Genomic DNA, 15875 nt, shown 5'->3' on the forward strand with positions numbered 1-15875 from the left:
AGGTAATAAAAAAATATTAGTCACGTATTTTTTTAATTTGTCATTATAAGATAATGCATAATTTTCAATTTTATCATACAAGATAACAATACTTAGATAAAAACAAATCAAAGTTTAGGAGTGGGATTTCATTCGCGCACGTTAAGTTCCAAAATACCTACTAGGTAGTCTTCCGATGACGCAGGCGCGGGTGACTCGCTGCTAACAGCTGATCATGCGAAAGAAAGCGCGCGGGTGTTATTTTGGTATTGTGATAAAATAAAAAATAATGAGTATACAAAAAAGTTTCTTTGGAAAAGTTGTTTGTAATCATGAGTACAATCATGTGCTTAAATATCGTTCACTAATTACCAGTCACCCTGTAGATGCCTCATAGATACATAGTTTACTAATTGACATAGGCACAACATTAAGTAATTTTAAATGAATATTTATCAATCCAAATACATAATTATACGTGGAACCAGAAAGGAATCTTTAAAATCGGACCATAAATATCTCTAGAATAGCATTATTCCTCTAGAATAAGTGAACCTGGAGGCACGGGTGAGTTCCCAGTCAAGACAAGTGAAACTCAGTAACACTATTTTTTTTTAAAGTGGGAAAAATATCCAATGCCCTCTCTTGCCTTGGGCGAGGTAAGAGAAAATGTCAGACACTTACTGACTAAAAACCACCCCGTTCCTACTCCTGTTTTTCGAGTCTTCTTTTACCTTGGGCGAGGCGAAAGAGAGTCAGACTCTTACTGACTTAAAACTCACCCCGTTCCTACTTCTGCTTTTCGAGCCGGAGCTAAGGTAAACGTGCTAGGTAGTCCACAGCTCAGGAATTCTGCTACCTACCTATTATCGCAATTGCTGTCTTTTTTTTTCAATCCTAAAGTCTGATAAGTCTTTATTTAGGTATAGTGTTTGAAAAATTGAGATTTATTACAAACTTTGATTTCAATGGGATCACTTTATACCAGAGCAAGCCATTTAGTCCATCTTGGCAACATTTTACAAGAATATGTTTTTACTGAAATCTATTATTTAGTCGTAACTATAAATTTATCTGGTTCAATAAATATTTGTAGAAACGCTTTAATGATTAGTTCTGCGAAATAAATATGAGAATAGGCAATATATAAAATAAATTGTGTCTGACTGTCCCCTTATTTACTTTTATTTCTGTAGAAGCGAGATTATTGTTTGTTCTGAAACCAATAAAAAACTGTATTCTTTCCTAAATAGAAATTGGACAGCACTCGTATGTCTTTCTAAGTTATTGTTGTAAGTAGATTATTTTATTGATAGCTGTGTAATTTTAGTTTTGTTTTTATTTTAAGTCAAGTGATCGAAAAATCTTTTACAACTGTGCAGTATTTTTTGAAGAAAATTTTAAAAGCCGGTAAACGAGTTGACATATCACCAGATGGTAAGCAAGCACCGTCGCCCATGAACAGTCTAAACACCAGAAGCGTCAAAGTAGTGCGCCAGCTTTTTTGGGGGTTAGGAATTTAAGTTTTGTTGGGGAATCGGGGATTGGAAAGATTATGAAGGGGGGTAATTTGGCCTCCTGTAACCTCAATCACACAACGAAACACAACGCAAGCGTTGTTTCACGTCGTTTATCTGTGAGGCCGTGGCATCACTTTAGTCGAGCCGGCTCATTTTTGCCGAAGCATGGCTCTCTTAGAAACATTCATCGAATGTCCCAAATTACTTTCTAATCTAAATTCATTGACCAGTTTTTCTTGCTCGCCAGTGTAGTATTCTTTCCCGAGAGATTAATATTTCATAGCCGCCAGCATCCATCGTTTTATTCCCTCGACTGCGCCTAATTCCGGCAAGATATTCATTGTAACATCTATCATCGCTTAGGAGTTTTGATTTGATTCATTAGGAAAAGGCTGTGTTTTTTTTGTCAAGTCAAGATTATTAAGCAATGTGTGGTTCGATTACTAGGTCCGATAAAGATATTTTTCAAAAACGTCTCGGTCTGCAACTCGGGCAAAGTATTACAGGGCTTTTCCAAAAAAAGAAAGCAAGCGAAGTGATTTATGCTAAAACCTTATTTATGTGAGACGAGGCTTTGGTCAGCAATGGCCACTATAGCTACTAACTATATGGTTGATGTGTATGTGAGGGGTATGAAAAAGTCAAAGTCAAAGTCAAAATTATTTATTTCAATTAGACCAGGAAGGCACTTTTGAACGTCAAAAATGAAAAAATATATTTATCTATGTATATTTTAAAATGAATCGTTAAATCGATATGTTATGGGGTAAGGTTCTTATGTAAGAAAAAAATAACAACATAGTGCGGGGTTCGCTAGTTATATTAACTAGCTTAAACTCGAGTGGATTACGGACTTTGTGACTAATAAAAGTAGCCTAAGTTACTCCTTAGTACATCAGCTATCTGCCAATAAAAGCCCCATCAAAATCGGTTCAGTCATTTCAGAGATTAACCAGAACAAACAGACAGATAGACAATAATGTAAACAATATTATTTTAGTGTATGTATCGCATGTATATTCATATGCATGTAGTAAAAAACTGTTGTATCAATATTACAAACATACACACCAATTTTACTTATTTTATGAGTCTAGATATAGTTAGAACTAAGTTTTTAATATTCCTAAGTTTACAATAAGTAAAAATTCTATTATCCAACTCAATACAACAACACAAAACGTTTTTCTCATGCCAAATGAGTTCAAATGACTTTGAACCCTCCTAAAGCATTAATTAAAAGTTATTTTGCAATAAAAATTAATAAGTAGTGCTCTCCATTAATTATACTTGACCACATAAATTGAACTTTAACCTAAAACTTTGAAAGTCGTTTTTTCATTGGACTTTTTTTGCTAACTAGTCTTGTTTGGATTTTTTTGTGATTTGGTTGAATAAGATCGGTTGATTAATAGTATAAGTGGTTCGGTCGATAGGTTAGTTCGATGCCCAAGTTGGACAGAGTATTTTAAGTTTTTTTTTTTTTTATAAGCAAATGTAATGCCTATAATTTATATTACAAATGTTATTTTGGTTAAACGTTTTAATAGATGCTGCCATCTCTATTTCAATACTACAAATAAATCTACTTTTAATCTAAACTCATTATTTACAACTTAAATAGACCAAAAAAAAAAGGAATAAATACTAACTTAAAACTAAAATAAAGGCGTTAGGCGTGGTTAGGCGTCGAAGTACTCGTCCGCATCGCTGTCATTGGGGAACGTTCCCAGAAGACTGGCCGCATTGCCACGTTGTATGGCAATGCTTATCTTATCAATAATGTCTATTGATCTCCAAAGAAGTGGTCAGAGTGATGTGTCGTGGATTCGATTATTTATTACCGCACGGAATAACTTCACAAACTGATTATTATGTTATCGGCTTTCTCATGTAACTATTTGACGAGGAACTCGACCAGTTTAGTCAAACAGTTACCTTAGTTAGCCGATAACATAATAATTAATTTAGTATGTCTCACGAAAGTTATAATAAAATTAAACTTCTCAAACTGTTATTTAGCTAGACTATTATATAACTTTCAATTCGAAAGATTGAAGTGAGCTTGATCGTGGTCCATCATGTCATTGGTTGTGAAAATAATCTCCACCAATGACGGGCGAGAATGCAGTCGAGTTCACTTTGAAAGTTCAAATAAACAGTTATAGAAGAGCCTAGCACGACACGGGAGAAAATTATACCCAACTTCTTTATGTCCTCAAATTGAATTACTTATCCGGGGTACGAAATTTCTTCACTATTGTAATCTTCAAACACAACACTACCTCCCATTAAAGCCGTGGCAGATAATTTTAGAATACCTTTATATACTACAAACCTAGGTTATAAACCATCTAGGTGCACTATCAAAGGACCTATATATCATATCTTCAGACCTCTGTCAGGCCCTAATGGATCTTCAAGCCATTTAAGTCGAGAACAGGTAAACAGATGTCTTGGTTGTAATAGAAATAATGGGTGTCCCAAAATTAACGCAAGATTTGAATTTGCCGCCATTTGTGCAGTGAAGTGTTGGCAACCCTGAAAAAAAAGCAATTTGACAGCTAACAGTATAGGGTTATTAAAAATGGAGCGTTACACGATAGAACAACGTGTCTTCATTATTAAAGAATATTTCAAAGACATTTCCAGGTCGTGTACTCTCTCGTTTCGGTGATCAAAATTGGCCTCCTAGATCGAGTGATTTAACACCATTAGACTTCTTTTTATGGGGTTATTTGAAATCACAAGTCTATGTCAACAAGCCCACAACCACCCGTGCATTAAAGGAGGAGATTTAGATCTGCATCAACGAAATTCAGCTACATTTATGCAGAATGGTCATGGAAAATTTCAACAAAAGAGTGCGCATGTACATGCAAAGCCGTGGAGGCCATTTGTCCGATGTGTTATTCCATACATAACCCTATCCTATGTACTTTACGAGTCAATAAAAATATAACTATCAAAAGACTAAAAACGGCGTTTTCTATTTAATTCAAATCTTGCGTTAATTTTGGGACACCCTATATATTGTTTAGGGATGTGAGATTTTGGAAATGTTTGTCAAGTAAGCTAATGGTAGATTTTGAATCTAATTTTGAGTATGCGATGTATCGATAGTAGGGAAGCTATCCATAGCACGCATCTATAACACGTTAGTATCCATAACACTCATCTTTCCATATAAAAAACAAAGCTTAGCTAAGTCCTTTCCAATCAGTGCTAAGCTATGTGTACCAATGAACCGATTGGTGAAAGTTAAATGCCTCACCGAAAACCGACGTGAAACAACGCTTGCGTTGTGTCATTGGAGGTCCGATTCCCACCTTCCTAATCTTCCCAATCCCCCAACAACCCTTGAATTCCTAACCCCCAAAATGCCGGCAACGCACTTGTGACGCCTCTGGTGTTTCAAGTGTCCATGGGCGGCGGTGATTGCTTACCATCAGGTGATACGTCTGCTCGTTTACGGCGTGTCCTATAAAAAAAAAACGCATTCGCAGCAACGCATAGCACATCTCTGCTAGAAAAACATCCTTAATCTTTGTTTAACATTTAAAAACACCGGAAAATATATTATCAGATGGTTTTATTTAACCACGCCCTCTGTAATCCGCCAACCCTACCATGTGACGTGTTTGTCGTCTTATCTCTGGAGATTTATGGTCATATTCTGTTTAGATGCGAGGTTAGGTTACGTCTGTGCAATATTTATAGTACAGGGTTTAGGATGTCTAAGTTAAAGCACCATTCCTGTGTAAGGGATTATTTATTAAGTCTACCTTGAGAGTTTGTGTAAACGTTGTCTAGTCATTAGACGATTTCTAATTAGTAGACTATGTGGAGGGTCGGAGGTTCAAGACGTCCGCTTCTCATGCATGAGGACGAGCATTCAAAACCTATCGAAATACTTATGTGATTTTTTCCGAGTTATATGTATTTTCTAAGATTATTTAGACACCACTGATAAATAGTGAAGGAAAACACGAAAAAACCTGGGCTTATAATATCTAATTATAAGTTTGAAATCGCCAATTCACAGTGACGTGATCATAGAGGTTAAATACCTCCCCGATCCGGAGCTGCGAACAATGTAACAGGTTACCGGTGTTCCGGCTCAAAGCAGGAGAAGGAACGGGGAGATTTTTAGTCAGTAAGAGTCCGACACTCCCTCTCACCTCACCCAAAATGGGAGAAGCCATTGGATGAATTTCACCCTTCAAAAAAAAGAGGTAACATATCATTTATAAGTAAATACTATTACAAAAACAATGCCATTTCTTCTCCACAAACCACAAGAGAATCTACGACATTCTATTCATAAGACACTGACATGCAAACAAAATGAAATATTACCACAAACGGTAGTTGCAAGTAATAAAAATAGACCTTTCATTTCTAGAAGCTCTTATCACGAGGTACTAAGGTTCTGTATCGTATGAATATGTAAGAGTATGAAGAGAATTGGAATGATGTGGTTATTGTTACTCGGCGTATGTGCGATTAATGACTTCACTAGGGTGGAGGGCCATGGAATAAGCGAGTTGATTTAGGCTTTAAGAATTTGATTACTTAGTCTAAAATTAGAAGAGTTATGCTTAGGCATGAATAGGCTGGCTAAGAGATATCACAGCCTCACAGAAAACCGTAACCGAACAGAAAACAAAAAAGCGTAAAACAACCATACGGGTGTCAATGGGCGCCACTGTTTTCTTACCACCAGGTGAAAAGCCCCCTCGTTTGCTTCCATTACTCCTTAAAAATGTTTTACGGTATTTGAATTATGAATTCTTCTTAAGCTTCCTATGTAAATAAAATTGATAAGACGAGTCTAGTGTCATACACACCAGAGCTGCGGACTACCTAGTGGGTATACAGGGTTCTGACTCGAAAACTAGGTGTAGGAACGGGGAGGATTTTAGTCGGTAAGAGTTTGACATTCCCTCTCGCCTCACCTAAGGCGAGAGAAGTCCTTGGAAGATTTTCTCCCTTAAAAAAAGAGTTACACACATACACTGTATACCAATTTTATAAATACTGATACTGAAAATCCAATAATCATAATGTGCACGACTCAGGAATTGAACCAAAAATATTAAAAGAGCATTAATAAATTAGCTTTTTCGAGTTAAACATAAATTAAAAGATCAAGAATATAACTCACTTTAATTGCTGAATCATTAATTTTCCTAAAGCCAATTATTTTCACTCAATCGCAGATTTAGATGGCCCACCTTAAGAAAATCCTTATAATATTTTATTACTACCGTTTCAATTTAAGCCTTATTCCTTTTTAATAAAGTTGTAAATCTAATAATTAAGAGTGCTTCGTTAAGATGATTGAAAGCGATTTTGTTTTTCAAAGGAGTTTATTGAAGGGCCGTTGGTCCGAACTTTGCCGATTATCTCCGAACACACACGAAGTGAGTATAATCGCAGAATTGATGGTCATAGTCTATAGGTATGTCACGTCACTTCATTACAGAGACAGTAACTAATATTGCTTTAGGTGATTAAAGCCATGGATACACTAGAGGACAAATGTCCCACTACATGTGTCGGCGACACAGCTTTACTAGAGGACTGACCGACAGACAGACATTTTTAATATTAATCCATTTGCTTTGACGTTCAAAAGGGCGTTTCTGGTCTATTTAAAATCAATAATTTTGACTTTGACTTCAACATGTCAAGCCAATTTTCGCCTGACATAAATGGCGACAATGCACGAGTTATGCCCATTGATTCTAAGAGCCATCAGACCACAACAGAAGGGGTCCAGTAGGGGTGATGCCGAACCGATTCCCTAGCTGATACCTGGGGTTCCGAGTCGAAAAGCAGGAGTAAGAACTGGGTGTTTTTTAGTCAGTCAGAGTCTGAGACTCCTTCTTGCCTCACCCAAGGCGCGAGATATGTATTCATATATAGATACAAATCTGTGTACTCCTCTTTAAATTTACATTCATAAAGTCATATATTATAAGCTACTTTCCATACCAAAACTAAACAGAATATCGATAAAGCAAGAAAATAATATATTTTCAAAGAATTTATCCTTGAATAATACATGGACTAGTCAAAGACATAAAAATTGGATCTCCCAACGTTAAAGGTAGGTTAGACCTCTTGGGACCCTCTAGGGACCTCAGAAAACTACACTTTGTTAATAAAATGCCTGTATATCGTACTAAAATATTTCCTAGAAATGTAGAAAGGGGTATAAAAATTCTTGTCTTTTTTTAGGTTACATCTAAATACCCTGGTTGGTTGTGCGATCAAGTGCGATTACTGAGCATGGGGTCTCTGGTTCGATTACTCTTAGTATGAGTTTGGTTTACGTATAACGAAAACGAAACGAGAGTGCATTCTGCGCTCTGTTTAGTATTGCCATTGGTACAGTTCGAGAAAATGGAAAACTTTTCATTAAAATATAGCATGAATACTAATCTTGTGCCCAGTGGACCTAGGACCTATTTTTCTCCCTAAAAAGCTAGACGCCTTTTGAAGGTTTCTTCTACCGCAGTAAAAAAAGGTCTTAGCACGTAATACATAATTTAAATATAAAATTGTTAAAAAAGAGGTTACTTTGAAATATTATAAAATTACATAAAAAAGAGAGGGTTACTTTAAAAAAAATCAAGATTCTTCTAAGTAAACACTTCAAACACTGCCTACGCCATTATAAGATGTGGATTTATGCCTCCCACGCATATCCTTACCGTTTTAAACCGTGGGTAGTCATCACATTGAACGAAATGATAGCTATCATGATTACAATGTTTTTAAATTGAATATTTTACAGTGGACTATGTATTTAGGTATTTTCAAAATAGCTAGTTGTTTTTTATGTTTTATTAAGACACTGGCGACCCGCCCCCACTTCGCAAGGGGGCAATGGTGAAATATTATGCATGTATTATAAAATATAAAACTTCCTCTTAAATCACTCTATCTATTTAAAACCGCATCAAAATCCGTGGCGTAGTTTTAAAGATTTAGCAAACAAAGGGAAATAGGGTCAGAAAAGGCGATTTTGTTTTATACTATGTAGTGAAGATCGTGATTGTATTTATCTATACTTTTATATTATAAAGTTTAAGAGTTTGTTTCTTTGTTTCCACGCAGCGCGTTCTTCAGAACTAAGTATTGCTTCGAAATACATAATTATTTTTGTGTTGGATAGTCCATTTTTATAGGATGGCTATATGCTATATAACATCACGCTGCCATCAATAGGAGCTGAACAGCGGGTGAAACTGCGCTAGAGGAGCTGTTTCATATGCAGACTCGGAACAAATATGTTCCTTGTTGTGAATTGTTAGAGGAATAGATGACATGTCACATTACAAAGCAGCTTGTCGCCCATGCGGGTCTATTAGCGATGAGCAAAGGCAGCTCGCCGTCCGACCAGCACCTGACCCGTGCGTACAGCGCATCGCGTTCCGCGCGCGCCAAAAGATCGGGCGGGAAAGGAACGGGGTGGTTTTTAGTCAGTAAGAGTCTGATACTCCCTCTTGCCTCGCAAGAGAAGTCATTGGATGGTTTTCCCCTCTTAAAAAAAAGCATGTCGCCCAGCCAAAATGCCATCCTTGAAATGGAGTTTTAAATTACCTAAGTAAGACAAAAGATTTCCCTTTTTTAAAAAGCACGGAACCATTTAACTGTGACTTTACGGACCCCAAACAGCTTTTACACAATTTCACAACTGAAAAAAAAAAATTTTTTTCGCTTATTGAAAAACTTCAGCCGAATAACGAAATTTGTAAGCGAACGAAAATTCCTGTAAAATTCCTCAGGGGGACTATAATTTTATATTTTCCAAAATATAATACATAATATGATTTTGCGCGAAAGTTTTTCGACTTTTAAGAAACTTTTAACTTTTTCAATCTCGACTGTTATTTATCTTTCTAAAGGATCAGATTTATTTTGGACTTTGATGCATGCCTTTAGTTGTGAACCATAAACATTTTAATGCTATATTGTACCTCTATATGTAATTATTGTAAGATCTTATCACCATAACGCCTTTATCACTGGCGGTAATTACAAGAAATGTATTGATTGATACGATAATATTCAATGCCTAAATATATAATTGCCGTTGACGTAATACTATAGTGGAGATATTTTCAAAAACGTGAGTAATCATCATATCGGCCACAAGACGTTCACTGCTGAATATAGGCCACGCCCCAATGACTTCTAGATTGGAAGCGACCGGCATCCAGCTGCCTCTACTCGGTCAGACCAGGTTTGAGTAGTAATCTCCACACTTGTACAATGTGGGTTGGCGATTTCATATTTATAATTATACACACCTTTTGTCAGTGGTGTCTAACAATCTTAGAAGGTACATATTTTTTTTTTTATTTTAAATAAAACGTTGCCCCATATTTTAATTTTCTCCTGTGTCATGGGTGCGTTTACAAACATAGAATTTCACGTGCACATGACATCCAGACCAGAAACAATAGTTTGTGGATCACGCAAAGAGTTTCTCCTTGCGAGACCCTGCGAACCCGCTACACGTTGCACGGCAGCCAGTTGGTACTTTTAGGTAGGTTTTGAACCCAAAATATCGCATTCTCATGCATCAGAAGCAGGCGCATTAAACCTGCACAACTACATTGTGACAAATTATTTATATCTCTATAAATAACTAAATAAATCATCTGATTTGTAGAGTACATACACTGACAGTCTCTAGCATGGCTAGAAACTAGTCTATTATATTAAATCTAATAATATTTAAATGAAATCACCCAATAATCAGCAAACGGTACCGTCCATTAATTATTAGGTATACTTATTTAAACAACTGATAGGCCTAACTGTATACATAAGAGCCTCTTATCAAAATTCACGATACATGTAATGCAAAAGTAAATAGTTAAACAAAATTACTTAGATAACGTAACTAACACGTACGAAATGACATTGAATTTATTTCTTGGGGAACTCCCGACCGTAACGATGGAACCCAATAGCTGGTTAACATGCGATACTTCTTTGTATCGATTCTTTATGGTAGTCGTAAAATAATTACACTTTAAAGGTAAAAGTTTGTTGGTTTGGTATGTTTCTTCGTCAATCACGCTGAAACTACTGAACGGATTTTGATAAAATTCAGTATACAGACAGGATATAAGCTGACTTGGGTGATAGGATACTTTTTATCCCGCGGAAACGCAGGTGAATACGCTGGCAGAAGCTAGTAAAGTATAAGTATGTGAGAGTCATGCTTTGGCACGAATTGCCGTCTCGAAAGGAATGATACCATGGTCTTATAGAAAACCTTACATGAAACTACGCTTCTTTTTTTGAGAGAGGAAAATCATCTAATGACTTCTCGCTGTGAGCGAGGCGATAGGGAGTGTCAGACTCTTACTGACTAAAAATCATCCCGTTCCTATTTCTGCTTTTCGAGCCGGAGCCCCAGTAAACCCGCTAGGTAGTCCGCAGCTCCGGGTCAGGCATCAGCCGTACTGGGCCCCATCCGTGGTGGTCTGATAGCACTTCGGGAAGCGTACGGAGCACGACGTGCCGTATGCACGTGGTAAAACATCCCTAGGGTTATGTTTTGCTCTGTGAGTAAGGGCTCGAAAAAGGCCGGGAATGCACTTGTAACACCTTTGATGTTGCGGGTGATTCGGGTGATAGTTTGCCTACTTAGATTAAATAAAAAAAAGGTGTGAAAAGGTTTGAAATTGTATACATAATAAATACTTTAAGAAAGAAACTTAAAACATTTATTTTACTTATAATAAAAGTATGTATTAAAATGACAAATTACACAAGTTTTTTTTTAAGTTTTAACTACTAAGACTTGTCACGTAATAATTTAAAAGAAATTGTGACAGAACGCTTAATAATAGGTATTGTTTCAAAGTTAAATACAATGTTAGCAACTATTAAAGTATCATTTACAAAACATGCATTTTTCAAAGAAAATTTACTTTAATATAAAACTAAGTTTTCACTGTTTACTTTGCTCGTGAATTTATATTTATTCTAATAGGATAGATGACTAATTTTTGTTTTAATGTCCGTCTTGTAGATTATTTTAAAATATTAGACACGTATTTTATATTTGCTTACGAAAACTAATACTTTCGAAGATATATCGATTTTAAATATCGTGAGACGTCATTTCTAGGCACATTTTGATATACGTAGAAATATCGTTTTTGCTCCCACTTTTAAACTTTGAATCGTTTTATCTAAGTATTGTTTTCATATATGGTAAAAAAAATGCGTTTAAAAACCGACTTCAATAAACCAAAAACCAAAATGTGAGCATTAAGTAAGGAAGACGTGTGGTAACGTGGGCACCAGGCAGACTTCCCACTAGGTGTACCGACGACATCGTCAGATTCGCGGGGAGCCGGTGGAGGTGGCTTGTCGTTCTACGTGGAGGACTAAGGGGGAGGCTTGTTCAGCAGTCGATGTTTCACGGCTGGAAAAATGAAAAAATTGAAAGGAGGATGATGAACATTCTCTCACTCTGGTCGGTCCTTCATGTCTGAAGATCGTGGTCATGGTGGGTGATTCTGGCGCGCACGAATTGTCTCCATCGGCTTCTGTCTGATCCTATGCTAACGACGCTATAAAATTTGTTGCTTTCGTGGTCTTGAGCTGGTCAGACCATCTTGTCGGCGAGCGGCCTCTGGATCTTTTGCCCTCCGTGTTTCCAACAATGACCAATTTCTCGAGGCTGTCGTCCTCGCGTCTCATTATGTGGCCAAAGTAGCTCAGCACACGCTGATAGCACGTTGCCGAGAGACGTTCCTTAATTTTAAGCTGTGAAAGGATTGACACATTATTTTGTGCATTTGGCAGTCCACGGAATTCTCAGCATGATGAGCATTAAGTTATATTATTTTATATGAGTGCTTGCTATGCTCTGAGTTTATATGACTTATATTATGTACTTAGATAAGAGGTCGATCGTATAAATATAATAAGTAGTATGTATATAAGTATTAATTGAATAATTGATTTTAATATCTAAATAATGATTGCTATCATAAACGATATTATGATCGTAAAAGTGTTTAATACTGATTTGATTTATCAAAACACATCTTGATAATTTTTAATCACATGCAAATGATAATAATTTGGAAAGAACCTTGTCACTATCACTTATGCACATTTCAAAAAACTCGATAGCAGCTGTCACAATAAATAAAACTAGTGGTCGCCTAGTGGTCGAAATTCGACCATATACGATTTAATTTACAATACCACTTAACATACGTTCAAGGATAATTTTTATTTAACGAATTGCTATTAGTTTTGTAAAATTCAAATGAATATATTCCGGCGCATCATGAACAGGAAAACTCTATTCATATGAGACGTGAGAATATCATCGCAATGTCAGTCGATTTTGACGTTTTGTCAAATACGATCAGATACTATGCATGGTAGTGTGTGTAATGTTTTATTTATTGATTGAATGTACTTTATAAGCATTATTTTTGAAAAATATTAGCGTTCTGCACTTCGTCTACACATAAACTATAAGTGTACCTTATGCTCCTACTTCCGCGCAATTTTCGTAAAAAGGGGTCCAAAGTTTTTGCCTCGCGTATTAATATATAGATTTGTCGTTTTTTTATATACTTAACTAACAAACCCGTAGAACTCCGTTTTTTGACCTCGTGTCTTGATTTTTTCCTGAATTTTCTTTGCTATAAACCTCACGGAGCCCGAGACCTTTCCAACGAATGCAAATTGCATGCATTTTGGAATTATAGCGTCAGGAAGAAAAACTCGACTTATTTTTACTATAGATAGGATGGCATTTGGCCACCAGCTCGCCTGGTGGTAAGCGATGATGTGGCCGACGATGGAGCACGCTTACCTATGAGCAACCTGTTCACTCGGGACTTGACTACACCCAAGTTGTATTTAGAATGGAAATAGAATCGCATTCCTTGGCGGTGGCAGATTTACCGGGGCTCCGGCTCGAAAAGCAGGAGTAGGAACGGGATGGTTTTTAGTCAGTAAAAGTCTGACACGCCTCGCCCAAGGCGGGAGCAGCAACTGGATGATTTTGCCCTCTTAAAAAAAAAACAAAAAGTTCTCAGCGGTCCGCACAAGAAAATTCGAGCGAAAACGCTTCTTCAAAAATCGAATCATCAAATAAAGAAACGAGGAAAAAATTCAACGTCTTTAACCGCCAATATTAATTCCGGGATACGAAAGCAAAAACCTCACTCCTACCACCTGGGTGACCTCAAGAAATACGCGTCAGCTTCCGTAAAGATAACATTTGGAAACGTTAGCAAAAATGTGACTGACTTTCATTGTTAGAATGGTGTGAAAACACGAGGAAAATACCATTATCATCAAATTTTAAGACCAAGTCTATCAGTCAGATAAGATAGACTCGGGTTCGATTCCCGGGTCAGGCGAAGTATTGCTGGGCTTTTGGGAAAATTTCTCAGTAGTAGCACCGAGTCTCCCCCAATTACATGGGACTTACAACATAACTAGAAATTAACAGGTTTGTAGAAATTGTTGTCATAACTTAAAATGCGAATGATTCTGTGTATGTTTGTTACGCAATCACATCAAAATAGCTGAAGGGATCGGGACGAAATTTGGAACAGGGGCGTGAATAACACATAGGTTACTTGTTATTAGCACCCTTATTAGCAGCACCCTTAGTATGAGTTACAAAAAGACAACTCTTTCGGCACTCAGATTAACTGCCTCGAATAAACCAATTCTCTCGTTTCGATTACTTTAAACGTAAAGCAAATTCATACTTAGTATAATTATATTATTTGTAAATGAAAACTAAAACTGCATTGTTAGCTCAATTAGTCAACCATTACTCATCGATTAGTAATCAATTTCTTTTAATTGTTTTTTTTTGTTTTCTACTCCTATCGGACAGCTCATTTCGATGTGTGTACAATTCATTGTTCGCAACCTTTGAATAAAAAAAATACAGTAAAGATGTCTATGACTTTGAAACCGACCGAACCGACGTGAAACAACTCTTTTGTTGTGTTTCGTTGTGTGAGTGAGGTTACCGAAGGCTCAATTTCCCCAATCTTCCCCTCCCCAATCTTTCCAATCCCCGATTCCCCAATAACACTTAAATTCCTAACCCTCAAAAGGCTGGCAACGCACTTGTAACGCCCCAGGTGTTTCGGGTTTCCATGTGCAGCGGCAAATGTTTACCATCAGTCGATACGTCTGCGCGTTTACCGGCTCATACCATAAAAAAATCTTCTCGAAAAATACCGCACAGTTGTCCCCTTCCCAATCCCGGATTCCCCAACAAAACTGAAATTTCTAACCCCCAAAAGGCCGGTGGCATGGGCGGCGGCGTTGGGGGCAGTTTGGTCAGCAGTGGCCACTTATAGGGTGTTGATGTGTGATGTGATACCGACCTTCAACCTGCCTGCCAAGCGTGAAAATTACGCTTTTTTTGAGGGGATAAAATCATCCAATGACTTCTCCCGCCTTGGGCGAGGCAGGAGGGAGTGTCAGACTCTTACTGACTAAAAACCACCCCGTTCCTATTCCTGCTTTTCGAACCGGAGCCCCGGTAAACCCCCTAGGTAATCCGCAAACCTAAATGTGGCGATGATCTAACTTTCATGTCTTTATCTTTATTTATCTGAGAATAGTTAAGGTGACATTGTTTCAGGCTTGTGAAAGAATGTCAATGTATCACCAAGATAACAATTTTAAATCACCTAGATATTGTTAACTGTAGAGTCTACACATTGAAATTGATTGACTGATTCAGTATTTTGTAAATTATCTACGAATAGTGGCTTAGCTCGCATTAAGAAGTATTATTATTAATGGAATTTATAAAATCCTTCGCGGATGCCTACGTCATAGTAGCTTTATGCATGCAAAATCTTAGCCCGAAAGATTTAAAATTGACAAAGTTTAATACAAACTTCCATCTCCTATTTTATCCCCTTAGGGATAGAATTGATCAAAATCCTTTCTTAGCGGATGCCTACGTCATAACATCTACCTGCATGCCAAATTTCAGCCCGACCCGTCGAATGGTTTGGGCTTTACGTTGATAGATCACTAAGTCAGTCAGTCATCTTTGAGTTTTATATATTTGTAAGATAGGTAAATAAAATTATTAAATAAGGTCGCAGGGAGCCGCTGGATGCAGGTCGCTTCCAACCGGCCTATCTGGAAGTCATTAGAGGCAGCAGATATGTTCAGCTGTGTAGGACATCTAGAGTCTGTGGCTTGTGGCTGATATGATGATGATAATCTGATGATTGGAAAGTTAGGTATTTAAAACAAATTATTATAGCTGCTATAACATTGTTTCAAAAACCTAACTTTATATTATTATGCTATAATATAGCATAT

Source organism: Spodoptera frugiperda, chromosome 13, assembly GCF_023101765.2.
Source record: "Spodoptera frugiperda isolate SF20-4 chromosome 13, AGI-APGP_CSIRO_Sfru_2.0, whole genome shotgun sequence".
NCBI classification, from domain to species: Eukaryota; Metazoa; Arthropoda; class Insecta; order Lepidoptera; family Noctuidae; genus Spodoptera; species Spodoptera frugiperda.